This window comes from Helianthus annuus, chromosome 5 (genome assembly GCF_002127325.2).
Source record: "Helianthus annuus cultivar XRQ/B chromosome 5, HanXRQr2.0-SUNRISE, whole genome shotgun sequence".
Taxonomy (NCBI): domain Eukaryota; kingdom Viridiplantae; phylum Streptophyta; class Magnoliopsida; order Asterales; family Asteraceae; genus Helianthus; species Helianthus annuus.
The window spans coordinates 142,196,306-142,210,292 of NC_035437.2; the positions used below are offsets into that span (position 1 = coordinate 142,196,306).

The 13,987-nt window shown below is 35.7% G+C and overlaps 1 long non-coding RNA gene across 1 annotated transcript; it reads right to left on the reverse strand.

Moving 5' to 3' along the window:
* Nucleotides 1-1,825: 1,825 nt before the first annotated feature.
* LOC110941539 lies at nt 1,826-5,726 on the reverse strand. Its single transcript, XR_002594161.2, has 2 exons — nt 5,409-5,726; nt 1,826-4,372 (listed from the first exon to the last, which is right to left on the reverse strand). It is a non-coding gene; the product is annotated as an uncharacterized LOC110941539 (long non-coding RNA).
* Nucleotides 5,727-13,987: the final 8,261 nt, after the last annotated feature.

Consider the following 13,987-nt stretch of genomic DNA (forward strand, 5'->3'; position numbering starts at 1 on the left):
CAAATAGTTGGTCCCAAAAGAAATAGAGTTAGCTTAGGTCAAACAGCTGGACCAGCCAAAACTACTGGTCCTCAAGCATCTTCTACTCCACCATCAACAAGATCAACATCAAAGACACAGTCTAGGCTAAACCAGCTGTTGTCAAAACTTCTAGTAAAGTATATGGGAAAAAGCCAGTAGATTCATCAGAACTAGCAAAAGGCAACAAACCAGTAGTTTGTTTTTCTAGAAACAACTGGCTAACCAACAAAGAGAAGATAGCTAGTCATGTATGATGAGTTTGAAGATGTACAAGGCACAACAACAATAACAGAGACTGTGACAACAACAGTTTTCACAAAGACATTTGCTGAAGAGCCTCCCCCTTCTCCCAGATTCATTGCTTCAATGCAATAACTATCTCTTTTAAAGATTGATGAAAAGCTCAATATGAGGAAAATACAAAGAAAATGGAAGAAGACGTTGTCAAAGAATTACAGAGAACCAAGAGAAGATGACATATAGGAAGGCATAGTACATCATGTATAGGAGGATAAGGGAGATCAAAATCTATGAGCAACACATGTTCCGAAATCACAATAACTCTCCAAATTTCCTCCATTCAAGCCACAATCAGCAGCCAATGCTTCAAAACAAGAAATTATTGAATGACTCAAGAAGAATGCTCCCTATCCTGTCAAAAAAAATTTATGTCTTCCAAAATTAGGATGCACAAAACCTTTTGGGAGAAGTGGATAGGGTGAAATAGATGTTAGCTGATCCAACAACAACGGTCACACCTCCAAACTAGAAGCTTGTAAGAAAGAGAAAGCCAACTCCAGAAGTGGCTACCAAGATCTTCAAAATGAAGCATGAGCTACTAATGATAGAATGATTTGCAAAGAGCTCAATATGAAGGTGGACGGACACAAAAGTGTCAAAAGAATTCATCGATTACATGGATGCAAGAAAGAAAAATCCAGAAAATTTTCAACCTTGGATAACATAGAGATCTACCTTGCTCAAAAGAAGAAGGTGTCTCCTGTTGTTACTTTCAAACCCTAAGAAATCTTCTCTTATAATCCAAGAATCATGGAGAATTACTTGAACAATCTGAATAGAAAACATGGTTATGCCAATTGGATTGTAGACCTCCATGAAGAAGAGAAAACACTACTTGTGACATGTTTTCCAAACACAACACATGTGTTCAGACCTGAAAATATTCAAAAGGTTGGCACATACACAGTAGCTTTGGAGGATTCTCCAAAGGATGATACTTAATAATCCCACACCTCTCAAAAGAAAAGAGTGTCTTCTGTTCTTTAAAGATCCAAAGGGTAGTAGTTTTTTTATCTTCCCTAACCCAGAGTTCAAACTGATAGGTCCGAAACGATCCGATGTCAGTGTCGGTTCGGTATAAAATATGGAGACGGGTGATTCGAGCCAAGAACAATTGATAATAAACAAGAAAGATAGAAACTTTAAGGATTGAACAATAGAAATGTTTCATTGATAGTGAAAAATAGATACAACGATAATCATCCACCCCGGGTGAGCTCCCCCGGAGTGGTGGCTCACAAATGCACACCTCACAAATGAGGTCTAGTACTCTATTTATAGCCCCTTGAGCCTTGTCCTCCAAGCAAGCCGCCTCTTGCTTGGAAAACCTACCAAAATCACTAAAATGTCTGACTAAAACAAATAAAAACGCCAACCTACACAAGATAATAAATACGCTAAATAACGTCGGTGTAATTGATAACATCATTCTCCATTTTGACCCAACAATATTCCCCCGAGAATGATGCTATCAATTCTTCATTTGATCTTCAAAAATAAATCCGACGTCGTCTTCGAATCTTCACAAATCGGCTAAATACCCAAAATCTTCATTGTCGTTTTCCCCCGCAAATGTAGACCCTCCTATATCTTGTCGATCAAAGCTCCTTATCTTACTTTTGAAGATACAATTGTAGTAGGCATGTGATAGGGTTCCAACTCCAATGATAAAAATCAAATAATTAGCTTTATTGTGAGGATCTTTAACTCGGTCAAAACTTTAAAGCCCCAAAGTCGCAATATTTTCTTTCGGCCCATGTAATAATCTTATACTCCCGGCCCAAATAAATTTCAATTTCGATTAAACCTGACATAAGCAGATCCATATGCAACCCAAGACAAAAACGATCCATTTATCCACCACTCGAATTACTTAAGCTCAAATTTAGTACACATGGTTAAATCTATTCTAAAATTCCATCCCATAAGAGCCAATACCATGTGGGACCCAAACCAAGATAGCGGTAATCAGATACCACCATCCTTGGTTATTCAAACCATAAAACCAATTCCATATTCAACTTTGTAACAACACCCGAGAGCACACCCTCCAAATTAAAAACTCTTCCACTAAAGATCCAAAGATACTAAATTCCAAATGAACCAACCCCATTAATTCAAACGATTCCCTTTCTTTCTTTTTTTTTTTTTTTTTTTTGTTTTAAACCAAATATACCATGTTAGAATATATCCAACAATAATCTCGATCAGCTCTAAACAAAAACCCAACAATATACTCCAAACATTATTTTTATCGAACCCCACGAAATATGAGAATAAACTATATAACCCAAACAATTTTAACCCAAAATAAACTAAGAAATACAACCAGGCCCAATAACTGATAAATATACCTGAATCTAATCTAATAATCTGGTGTATTTGTTGGCCCAAGAGAAATATTCCATGGTCAGGCAAAACAAATAACCATGTTCATAATAATACAGCATGTCCATTATGTGTCAGGTGGGACCAAGAAACACCATTCCAGACCTAGCTGCAAAAATCCATTTGCCAACGACAATTTTCATATTTCCGATGGGCCCATGGAATAATCAATACAGAATTGTGCCAATCATTGGCCCGTCATGCTTCCAAGCCCATGCAACCTTCAACACACAAACCCTAGCCGCCACCCATGTATCAGCCATCATGTTGTCATCCGCCGTTTTCACCATTCCGATGACGTACCGTCAGACACCACTGTGCACTACCCATGACCAGAAACCTAATGAGATGAGCAGACACAACGAAATCGCAGCAGATATGAAGCAATAATCACAGTTTTGTCACAAATAATGTGGATCTTCAATATAGACGCTCCAACGAATCGGAAATCGGTAAAAAACGGGAAGAGAAGCTGCTCTAGGAGAGTCGGCATTCAGAAGCCATACACCGATAACACAAGACACCGTAAAAGATCATCGAAGACCGGATAAGATACGAACCAATATGAACAGACTTACCGGAACCACTAGAATCTATGACAGATTCCGGGAAGCTAATACAAACCGATAAAACTTCTCCAAGCTGTGACCAAATCTCTGTATCATTGAAGATATCAACTAAAAACCAATCAACCACCTCATGAACAACTGCCTAAATATTCACCATCACGAATCCCATATGAAACACATGAAACAGATATGATACAACATTAAAACACACAAATCTGCATATGTTTTACGTCTCCGGCGGTTTTCCGATGTAGATCCGACCAAACCAAAGCTGAAACGAGCCACCGAGGCTCTGATACCAAATGATAGGTCCGAAACGATCCGATTTCAGTGTCGGTTCGGTATAAATATGGAGACGGGTGATTCGAGCCAAGAACAATTGATAATAAACAAGAAAGATAGAAACTTTAAGGATTGAACAATAGAAATGTTTCATTGATAGTGAAAAATAGATACAACGATAATCATCCACCCCGGGTGAGCTTCCCCGGAGTGGTGGCTCACAAATGCACACCTCACAAATGAGGTCTAGTACTCTATTTATAGCCCCTTGAGCCTTGTCCTCCAAGCAAGCCGCCTCTTGCTTGGAAAACCTACCAAAATCACTAAAACGTCTGACTAAAACAAATAAAAACGCCAACCTACACAAGATAATAAATACGCTAAATAACGTCGGTGTAATTGATAACATCATTCTCCATTTTGACCCAACACAAAAAGTAAGCTACTTACAGATTAAAAGGTGTGATGACATAGAACCTTTCTCTATGAAGTCAAATATGGTTGACTATGATGAAGATAAAGGAGTTGTCCTTGTTCACAGCATCAGCACATTCTTGAAAATGACTCTTCATCAACAAAATAAGAAAATAAAAGGCAGACCAAAATAAGTGAGTTTTGGCATCAACAGATCTATGGGGAGATTGCTGGGTTATATAAAATCTGCTGATGATGTAAGCCAAAACCCAAAGGATCCATCATCCTTGCCTGAATAAGTTCAAGATACAATCTCCAAGTCCAGCAGTATCTTTGCCATTGAAAGTTTCCCTAAACAGTTGCCCGACTTCCTGTTGCATCAACCTGCTGCCTCCAAACTGCTGATCCTCAAAGTGTTAGTCAACAGACAAAGTCAACCAAAGTCAACCAAAGTGAAATACTAGAGACCAAAAGACCAGTTAACAAGTCAATGCAGAAGTTCTGGATTTCCAGAAGAGTTGGGTTACAACACTGAGAAATCCAGCAGATTACTATATTTATCTGAAGATCCAGTAGTTCAATGAAACAGTATAACAATCCAGTAGTTTCACAACTGAGTAAATTACAAGTTTTGTCCTTAATGTTTACACGACTTTGCAATCGGTGTCCTTTAGCACAAAAGTTTGCAAGTTTTGTGCTTTATGTTTCAAAATCTTGAACGTTTTAACCTTTAGGCCAAATCTAGTTAGATTTTTTTAGTTAAATATGGTTATGTGCCTTGTACATGAGGGTATTCTTGTCATTTTACCTCCATAGGGATAGGGAGAGTAAATAACTTGATATTCAAGGTACTAATTGTATAAGAAATATAAAATAAATTATAAATATAAAAACCCCAGAATTCTCTCTCTTTCTCTCTCTCTCTCTCTCTCTGACTCTCTCTCTATCACACATCTCCTCTCCTTCCTCTCTCTCTCTCTTCACTCACTACTAGCACCTTCCACCACCACCTCCACCTCCCACCACCACCCACCGCCACAACCTCCCACCACTATTTGTATTAACTAATTATTGTTATTATTTATTAAAGCAAATATCAGAGCAATGGCAAATTATAATGATGTTTATATTGGGATAATGGAGGAGTAATTCGAACAATGTTGCTATTAACAGAATCAACATCATAAATTTCAGCAACATCATGTGACACTTGAATGGAATAAGCCACAACCCTTAGTTGATTCCCTTCCACAACTGTTTCCACTAAATAAGCATCCTCGTACTAAAGAAGAAGAATATTATTCCCATCTGTATCAATCACCAAATAATATAATCCTATATCACACACAACAAACTCTGAATATTAAAACCTAGGGTCCACAACAAAAAAAAAAAAAAAAAAAAAAAAAAAAAAAACCTAACCTTTACAAGTACCTGATACTGGTGATTTTGTTGAAGTCCACTTGAGAATGGAGGATAACTGCTTGATCACCGGAGCTGATTAAAGACGACGGAATCATACTACAGACACGTAAAACAAAAAAACTGAATGCGCGCGTGAGAGAGAGAGAAAGAGAGAATACGGGTGGCAGGTGCAGCTTGAGCTTGAATCTGGAATATGTAAATGGTGATGATGGTTGAAGAAATCAGATGCACAAGTGTTCCTCTCATCTCATTGGAGAAAAGGATGCCGGAGGGAGAGTATTGGAAACAATGGTGGTTTGATCTTCTTCAATCGATCGGTGTTCAAAGTTGAAACCCCCAAATTCATAAAGATAGAGAGAGAATTTAGGGTTTTTATATTTATAATTTATTTTTTATTTCTTACACAATTAGTCCCTTGAATATCAAGTTATTTACTCAACAGTCCCTAGGGAGGTAAAATGACAAGAATACCCTCATATGACCATATTTAACTAAAAAATCTAACTAGGTTTGGCCTAAAGGTTAAAACGTGCAAGATTTTGAAACATAAAGCACAAAACTTACAAACTTTTGCACTAAAGGACACCGCCTGTAAAGTGGTGTGAACATAAAGGACAAAACTTGTAATTTACTCTTACTGGCAGTTATAACAATTAATAAAGCCGTTGAAGGTCGCTTTCATTATGACGTCACCAACAGTTTACATCTCCTATATATAGTTTACTTTGTATTTTGTAATAGTTAACACTAAGATCCAAAGAGCATAAAAACTCAATGATAGTGTGATCACTTGGTGATGGTGAGTATTTTGTACTTGCATGATTGAATTACATATTTGAATTTAAGATAAATCATTTGCAATCATCCTCTGTTCATCTGTGAATTGTTTGATGTGTTTAGATATTACTATTTGATTGAATTTCTAATTTGATAAACTGTTTTACCAATAAAAACACACACAACACTCACTCAGATCCAATAGGCTTGTAGGGTTTGGTGTGTTTGGTGATAAAGGTGAAATATGATATGAAAATTCTTAAGTACTCTGTGGTTTATAAATAAATACCATCATAGACTTTGTGTAAGTATTTATGTGCTTGTGTGTATCGTTATGAGGAATCCTAGAATAATTTGTATTGCAAGATCTAATGTTTACACTAAGGGTAGGAAAACATAACCATGTGCCGTAGTCACTAACGGGTCATCCAAATAATGGGTTATCACATAAAATATTTTCATGAGTCTAAAAAGTTGAGTGAACAACTTTGCTAGTAAACTTGGAATTGATTTGGAAGTGTCCCCGTATATAGGACACAATTATTGTACATGATTTGGGCTTTTTTTCCGAACTTTCAAACGCACCCAAAGGTGAGTTTCACGGCCCCTTTTTAAATTATGTTTTTTTACATTACGGGGAAGAAACACGTATTGTTTTGAGTTAACATGATCCATAGAAGACAATTAAATGTAGCCGATGTTGGCCTTGAGTAAGGGCCATTATTTACCGTTTTGAGGGCTTATCCTTGGACTTCTACCCCACCCTGTAATCATTAACCTCTTGAAGGGACGAAACATGATATATTGGTAGATCTATCGGGTTTTGACAAACCCCAAGCTCGCAACCGGTCGCTCTAGTTTTTTGGGGCGAGGAATATATGTTGAAAAGGATTTTTATAAGGGAACCAATGAATGTTTCGTTTTGATTATGGGCTCGTTGCGAACATTATTTTTGTATTCATAGCTAGTTTATGATGTTACATGTCAGTCTAGGGTTGTGATGTTTTTCAAAATGGAAACTAAATTTTTTTTTGTTATTGCATGTAAATAAAACCTGTTAATTCAACAACCTTTTGTTGACACTTTAAGCGTGTTTTTCAGGTACTTAGGCAGCTTCCGAGTTTGAAATGGGTTTAGGGCAAATTTTGAAATTGGAAGAATATTTGGACAATAAAAGTGTTAAGTGTCACGGTCCACCTGATGGAACCCTAATTTGAACACTTTAAACTTTACATTTGGATGATTGTAATAACTTTTTAAAACTATTTTGTCCGATTTATAATTATCTGCGTTTTCCTTATAGTTATTGGTTGCCAACCTCTGTCACCACTATGTGCGCCATCTGCCGCGATTTTCGGTGTCTGAGATGAAGAAGTTTCGGCTTAAACAAATGGAACTAGATTTTGTGGATCGATGAGGCGGTGGTACTATGATTTCCATATGGGAAGCGATTGGAAGACGAACCGGAAGTAAAAACTGAAGACATTAACTGCCGGCAATTTCGAAGTGGGAGTCTATAGATGCATTTTATGTCTAAAGTAGGTAGATTAATAGGTGGCCTAGCAAGGTAAATAATTAGCCCTAATGTTTATGTTCTTTAGCCTAAATGTTTAGGCTCCATTGTAAATACCCTACTCCTTTGCATTTTGCTATAACTTCTTCTCCTACACTTTTCTCTAAGTGTCAGATCATTATGTTTGTGTGTTTCTAGATCCAAACATTTCTCCATAGTTCATTTATTGAATTGGATCGTGTTTATTTACATGGTGTTTGTTGATTGATTTGCATATCGATTTGGATTCCACAATTATTGTTATCTTGATTACACAATTTGTGATGTGTTTATTTTTATCTATGTCTTGAATAAGTTTCACAAAGTATGCTCAAACATATAATTTTGTTTGCTATTATAATAAATTTTGGCCATATTTTTTACATTATAACTTTCAAAGTAAGTTGTTTATAAAATTTTGGTTATGTTGTTGGGAGGTGCTTATTTTATTATGTCCCGATCTAAATTTCACTCAAAAGGGGGTTTCAAATAGTAATTTACACGTAATTGGAGCACAAATATATTATTTATCATAGAGTGAATTTCAAATTTTGTCCTTTATCTTTATACCCGTTTTCAAGTGATGTCCTTTGTGTTTAAAATTGATGACTTTTATACTTAACGAGTTAATGCAACCCACGCATTGCAGCGGGATGCTGAGTATAGTTTCTCATTTGCTACTGTGTTTGCGGTCAAGATTACAAAATCAAATTGAGTTTAGACAACAAAATTTGGCGACATCTTGTACTCTTTTTGATTTGACGTGTTTGAGGCCGGAACCAAAAAATCAACTGGACACGACATGCCAATGACACAATCAAATACCGCTTAATTTTTTATTAGAATTTCTTGAATATTGTGTAGAATACAACACTGTAACCTTTAATCACCGTAACCTTTGATCGGTTTCCATTTTTTATTACTCGACATCCTTTTTTTAAGTGAAAAAATAATATTTGTATACTGTAAATAAGATAAAAAACTAAACAAAAAAAACGAAAGAAGAAAACACATATATTTTAATTGAAAATTTCAATAACAAAATATTTAACTTAAAGAATTGTTTAAAATTCGAATAAGAGGAAAGGTTTAACTTGTATAATTCTAGTATTCTACAATAAGGACTAATATGATTCTTTTGTGGAACTCCTTTGACCTTTTGTCTTTCAGTTTTATCATTCTTCTCCGAAGCTTCCATAGCTTCCAAACAAAAAAAACTCAAACCCATTGGCCTCTTTTATAATTCTCTAAAATAGGAACTAATAAACATCAACAAAATAATAAAGTGATAATAAAGTGAGGATGATGAGAAATAGGAATGTGCCCTAACCTTGCTTAAAAAAAAATTGGGCTAATTTTACTCTTATAAGCTTAAAGCGGGGTTGTCTCTGAAAATTCTCGAAAATCTTAGGGCCTGAGGCGAATAGAAGATACGGGCCCATAAAATGTAATTTTTTAAAATTTATGTAAAAAAGCTTAAAATGTCTTAAAATGAATTAAAACTAATGACAATATCATTTGACAAAATTAGGCCATTAATGCCATTTGCATTTAATGAATGAATAAAAACAAATAAACTTAAAAAAATTCAACTAAATTGGAATTTAAGCGGATGTAAAGATTATAACCCCTGACCTCTAGTTGTCCAAACAACATATCAACCACCAAGCCAATAACTTTATGCTTTATTTAGATCCAGCGCGTATATATATATCCCAACACATATACATTTTTTTTTAAATTCAGGCCCTTGTAAGTGCCACCCCTGGCATGGCTATGAATCTGCCCCTGTATATCTGGATCGCTAGCAACACCGATTCCTTATCGGAGCATGAATCCTTTTAAAGCGTCATGACCAACCCTTTATTTGTGTCCCTTGGATTAAACAAACATCTAACTGCAATAGTAATACATCACATTAAGCAAATATCATTTTTTTATCAAGAAAATGAAAAAAAAAAAAATCAGTGGGGATATGAATAGAAAAACATGCATTAACGATTACCATAATATTAAGAACATGGAACAACCATGCTCTTTGTGGTATCCGGAACAATTGCATCTACAACATGCATAATTAAAATCACGTACACATCATTTACTAAATCATCTTCATACATATTGACAATGCAAACATTATTATTATTTTGAAACAAAGAAATATAAACATGATCACCATTATTTAGACGACATAAAAACTCAATAAACAGAAGAAAAACCGTAAATCACCATTGCAACAAAGAATAATTTAGATGATTTGATTAATCATATGAATTTCTACGTTGTCAATTTAGAAAAGGTTCGTCATCTTTCTTGGTGTAAAAATCGATGCAAAAGAAAAGTGAAATCTGCGAAGAGTTATTAGGACGGTTGGGTATCCCGCTTATATATAAATGTCATTCAACGTATTTGAGAGGTACGTCTTCCATGGCGGTTTTTATGACGGTTAATGGTAGGTGCGGTCATCTGATGATACCTTACTACAATCAAAACTTTGGGTTTCATGTCGTCGTGTCGTCGTGGCTTACTAAAATCTACTTACTTATTGTTCGCATGGTGGTTACAACCTACTCGATCAACATATATGGAATGAAGCAGTGATATAGGCAGAAGGGAAGGTGTTATTTTCAAGTTGATAAAGCGACGTGATGGTTGGCCGGTAGCATAAAAGGTGAAACGGTGATATGGACGGAAGGAAAGGCGGGAGGGAAGGTGTTAGAAGCAACCGACGTATTGTTTAATTGTACATATAATTAATTAAGCCGACACTTAACCGACATATATCACACCGCTTCATTTTCTTAAGTAAGGCGGCATTTAGAAATCGAAGCATTGTAATTCCAACGGAGGAAAGTTAGTCATATGTTCCGTCAATAACTTTTCGAATCGACATGATTTTTAAACTAAAGGATTCAACCAAGTAGTTTTTTTGGTATAAGATAATATAATAAAATGAAAAGGTGTGAGTAAAATGAACTAAAGAGTGTGACTTTTAAATAAATAGGATATAACTTAAGCTGCTAATTGTATAAGGGTATAATGGTTCAAAACATTGCACGTTATGTCCTTTAATGCTAACTCAGTTAATTTTTTTTGTTAAATATGCTCATGTTTTTGTCATTTAATCTTTCAGGGACTATTTTGTAAATAACTTATACATGTAAGGACTATTATGTAATAAAATAAAAAGTATATATGAAACCAAAATCATTTTCAGGGCCGGCTATCCCCATGTGCAGTATGGGCTTGAGAACAGGGCCCAAATCATTAAGGGGCCCAAAAATTTTTAAATTTTCTTTATATATATATGTAGCCCAAATCTGTACAGGCCCAAAGTTTGTAAAAAACCCCAATCTTATAACCGTACAAGGCCCCAATTCATTAAATCAATACTAGTATACCGGCAGGGATTTCTGTTCGAACTGCGAACAGACGATTACGAACAAAAGTACACAACGTCGCGGCAGGGATTCATCATCATCGCGATTCGCAGTTAATAATCATCATCATCATCCGCAGATTCGCAGTAGGAGCCAGGAGGTATTTGTTTGTTGATTTTTATTTGTTGTTATCTGTTACGAGTCGCAACCATGATAGTAAAGGAAACTGTTTTATGTTTTAAGATGTCTTTCAAGTTTATAAAAAGATCCTTTAGGCAACAGGAATAGGTTTGGCCAAGTTTATAAAAAAAAGAATCATACCTTTATGACAAAATTGTCTGTTTCTTTAAGTGTTGTTTATTAATTATACTTTAAATGTATTAGACTTCGTGTGAATTGTGATTGAATGGATGTTTTTCGTTAATATGTAGAAATTGTGCCTCCCGTTCCTAAATATAAACAGCTATCCGGACATTGAATGGAGTTTATCTTATATGAAGATTTGCGAATAGGGCCCAAATTTTTTATCTCGAACAGGGCCAAAACTTTTTTTGTGATTTTCGGAGCCGGCCCTGATCATTTTATTCCCCAACTCTCACTATCCTCCCCCCCCCTCTCTCTCTCTTTAATTTGATCACCTGTGAAACACTAAAACAAAAATGACCCCAACCCTCAACTTCCTCTCTCTATAAAATGATACTAAACATGTTGCATTAACACCACACACCACATGATCAACCTCTATTACCATTCAAAACCAACAAGGCTGAAAGAGAAGATGCACTAAAAGAAACAATTCAAAACCCCCAATCTGATCGAAACCACAAAGGATCTAAAATTTAAAAACCCCACAACACCCTCTTCAACCCCCCCCCCCTATTCTGATTGACCAGTTGTTGATTTTATGAAAAGTGAAAACCCTAGGTGTGACTGTTCATGTTTATTTAAAAAAAGGTTGAAATGGATAATATGAGTTCAGGGTTGGTATGGGTTTCAACATTGAGATCCGTCGGAGAGAGGGTTTGTGTTGGTTTCAAGTGGCCGTCGGTAGGGTTATTGACGACAGTGGTGGCGTGGTGGTTGTTGTTGGGCGGTTGTTTTGTAGTGGGGGCGTGGCGGTTTGTGTAACGACGGTTTGGTGGTGATGTTGGTGACAGTTTTGGAGGTTGGTGGTGGCAGCTTGATGGTGATGTTAAGAGTGGTGGTTGTTGATGGCGGTGGAGGTTTGGTGGTGAGGTTGAGGGTGCTGGCAGTGGAAGTTTGGTGGTGAGGTTGAAGTGGTGGTTGTTGGTGATGGCGGTGGAGGTTAAGAGTGACGGTTGTTGGTGGTAGAGAGAGGTGGAGAGAGAGAGGGAGAGAGGGGTAGAGAGAGAATGGGGATATTTTAGTATTTTTTTATATAGAATATACATATATTTCCATACTATAAATTAACAACATTCATGTGCTTCATGTTGTTGTACCCTATGTTTAGGGAGTATTTTAAAAAAGTTTTTAATATTTTTCATTTTTAACCCAAAACATCTTATCTTTGCAATTTAACCCATTTGGTTTTTTTACTTTTAACACAAAGCTTTTTACTTTTTGCAATTTAACCCCAACACTTTTTTGCTTTCAACTTTGGCCCCCATAGTTTTCATCTTTCGCAAATTTTTTGTTTTACGTTTTGTTCAAAATTTTGCGAGTTAACACGCCGCAACGTCTGTCTGGGGTTCAAAGTTTTTTCGTCTATTTATCCCATTTGAGATGTTCGTCGCAACGCGTGGTTCCTAGATCGACTTAGGTAGTTTTGTATGTTTTATGTTTCAGCTTAAATTTCTCACATTAACACGCCGCAATGGGTGTGCGTGGTTCACGATTTTACATCTGCTTTTCATTCGAATTTATTTTTATCCTTTTCTATTTATTTTGTTTTTATGAGTTTTTCGACGTTGGTCCCCGGTAGTGGTGTGACATTGGTGCTACTTTGCATGGTTTTACGCTCCCGCCGCAACGCGGGGGCCTTAATACTAGTTATATATAAATATATATTTCTATATTATATTAGATTTTTTAAATTTATTTTTGTTTTCTTTGTTAAAATATTTTTTAATAAACGGGTAAAAAGACTAAAATACACTTATGTGATCTGACTTAACAAAAAAATATTAATTGAGTTAGCGTTAAAGGACATAACATGCAACATTTTGAAACATTAAGCACAAAAGTTATCAATTTTAAACACAAAGAACGTCACTTGAAAACGGGTATAATGATAAAGGACAAAATTTGAAATTCACTCTTTATCATATAATTAGAATATTTAGTGTTATTTTAATTATATAAAATGCGACGTGCGTATTTTCATCTATGTTTCATTAAAACTTCTATGCAAAAAGTGAACAGGTCAAACAAAAATGATTGTTATGTTTTTTACCGTATCAAACCGAACCGATACTCTCCGAACAAGATCGTTATCAGTACCGGTATTCGTTTTATATATAGTTTTCGTAATGTTCCTACCGAAGTCATTACGAACCGAACCGGTTCCATCCGAATAACATCAATACTCGTATCGCTTTTCTCCTAACCAGTTTCGGAATTTGTTTTTGTGGTATTCAATAGATGTACCTATTTTTGTTGCTATACTGTGTGTTAGTGTCGTACTAGTATGTAATGTATCGATGCCAATACTAACCGAATGTCTGTCGTCATGCGAGGAAAATCTACTTAGCTTACCTCAAATCATAGAGTTTGGGCTAGAAAATTTACCAAAAAAGATGGTTTCTGATTTCAATCACAATGGATGATAAGGTAACATGAACTGTTCAAGATTCTCACTTCAACCTAATCCTGGTATTTGTTCCTGATAAAATGAATTAAATAAAATATAAATTGCA